General features: G+C 37.2%; 1 protein-coding gene across 1 annotated transcript in view; it reads left to right on the forward strand.

Annotated features, from left to right (window-relative positions):
• Nucleotides 1-2590, forward strand: part of LOC140246225 (mitochondrial 10-formyltetrahydrofolate dehydrogenase-like) — a 647794-nt gene that overhangs the window by 403411 nt on the left and 241793 nt on the right. The window lies entirely within an intron of this gene.

The following is a 2590-nucleotide window of genomic DNA, read 5'->3' on the forward strand; positions in this document are numbered from 1 at the left end:
CACCTGAGCATGAATGGTTATGAATGTACAACCTCACAGAACACATGAATACGCTGCTATGAAAAGGTATTACCACCGTGATATTGGGTGCCTTTCAAAATTGTACTTGGCATGCACTTCCAAAGCATTCCCACATTATTCATTTATTTCTTAATTCTGCCTTGCATTAGACATAGCATAAACTTGCAAAAACAAAGGTAAACAAACGAAAACAACAGCTAAAAAGCCACTGCGATCAAAAACATCATGTCATGATCCTGGAAACATTGCATCCTTGTAAATTCCTGAAGACATCCCACATGCCTTTCAAATGCCATTTCAAACAGATGAGCCATGCTGAAATATACGCAGTGAAATCAATGGTCCATAGAAATCTGTCACGGAAGTGTGGGGCTGCTATGGTCTAGTGGTATAGCGTCTTGACCTGTAATTACAGTACATGCTACTGAGAATGGTTCCAGTCCTAGCTGACACTGAGTTGACAGCTTTTGGTACATCCTTAATCCACAGCTCTCTCCTTCCAGGATATCATTAGCCGTGATGACACTACACAAAACTACACATGGTTTTCTTCCCAATAACTTTCACAAGTTTGAGCATGTGATCACACTACAGACAAAACTACGCAAAGTTTCAGTGATACCAAACTACTTGTAGTTTTGAGCTCCAAGAGAGAGAGAGAAAAAAAAATGCCAACATGCAACAGCATACAAAAGAATGCATAATCTGCATAAACAACACGCATGGATCTATTATGGCTTTACAAACTTCTCGAAGTTTCAGCCTTGCTCGGTCACAAAACTATGCATAGTTTCTCGAGAAATTTGAAACTTCCCAAGTGCATCCAGGAAGTTTTGATGGTAACTTCTCAAGTAGTTTGTGGTCACATTACCCAAATTACGTGAAGCAAAATACCAGGTAGTGAAACTATGCGTAGTTTCGTGCAGTGTGACCTCCCCTAATGTGTCCAGGCACTTACGTGACTGGGCGATAGAGAGCAAGCACAATGCACATATGTAGCAAATCGATATCAAACATATCCAATGATCACGAATAATCGTAATAAATATTTCAAGCATTACTTACATGTACTGGAAATATGTACAAGAAAGACAAAACAAGCAACAACAACAAAAAAATGTTGTGTGACATTATGCACTGCACTACTGATGGTAGAACAAATGCACTTATCAACATTGAATTGCAAATTATGGAAACAGTTATTGTGATTTCAATTTTTTTCTTTCTCGCTCTCTTAATGTGTGTGTGTGTGTGTGTGTGTGTTTTAGTAATCCAATGTGTTTTCACCTTTGTCTTTGCATTTTAATGAGAATTTGGGAAAAAAATGAAATGATTGATATTGTCAATGATACTGTAGCTTCAAATTTAAAAAAAAAAATTGATCCCAAAGAGAGTAAAAGAGCAACTCTCATATTTTCACATAGAGTGCTGAAGTGTACATTTACCTCTTTGCCGATGGGAAGGCCCTCAAATAGGGACTGTGCTTCATAAACAGTAACAGTCAAATGTATCTCTTGGAGATCATGCTAATGGTACACCTTGGTTGCAAAAGTGTAAAGGTAGTATATCTCGATATTTCAGAGGAATTTAGTATGGCATGTTTCTTTCCAGTTCCCACTGAGCTCCAAAGCTCTGTGTGGCACACTTGCTCACTGCCATAATAACTCAATGAACTCCAAACGAATTCAGAATGAAATGAAAATGAGAGCTTCAGATGTAATCATAGGTGTCAGGAGTATCAAATTACTCAGTCGTTTTATGCAACGAATTGGTGTGAGCTTGGAAATATGATTAATGCAGCAGCACATGCGGTACCTCTTTGGTTGCAATTATTGCTCTCAAACATAATTAATGAAAGAATAAATGCATTGCTTTCTTTCCCTTCAAGAAACAATAACAAAAGGTCCCATTCAGACCCAGCAAATACCAGGGACAAGAAATCACACACACAGCTTTTCCTTATTTGTTTCAGCTTCACAGGTCAGAAGAAAAAGCATTTACGCAGATAGATTGTAACCCCCTCCCCTCCCCCCCCCCCCCCATAAAAAAAAAAAAAAAAAAAATTACATTTTTATCTTCATATTACTCTCATAATAACTTCCTCTTCTTCATTAGAATTCAGCTTTTAATTTGTACATACCGGTACACCTCTTAGCACCCCTCTCTCCTAAAAACTGAAAACTGTAACATTTGAAATCATCCACATTATTGTCATAAAATAGGAATTAAGTTTTGTTTATCTGTGTTTGTGCATTTTACTGTAACCTTGATTAAAAACAACATCAACTTGTAATACAGTTCCCAAAAGTTGACAAAGTTCGAGCATTTCAACTGAGAGCATCAAAAACTACAGCTGATAAACTTGGTTGTTGCCAAGATCATTCACACTGGTGTATCAAGCTTTAGTTTCATCAATGTTATCAATCACTAGATATTTTGTTATGTCACAATCATCACTTTATAAGGAAAATAAGTGAATTCTTAATCACACATTTCTCACAACACTTCATGATCGTTTTTCATGAAACCATCCCAAGTTTGGGAGGGATGGAATCATGATGGCGCTTCC

The sequence above is a fragment of the Diadema setosum genome, chromosome 2 (assembly GCF_964275005.1).
Source record: "Diadema setosum chromosome 2, eeDiaSeto1, whole genome shotgun sequence".
NCBI classification, from domain to species: domain Eukaryota; kingdom Metazoa; phylum Echinodermata; class Echinoidea; order Diadematoida; family Diadematidae; genus Diadema; species Diadema setosum.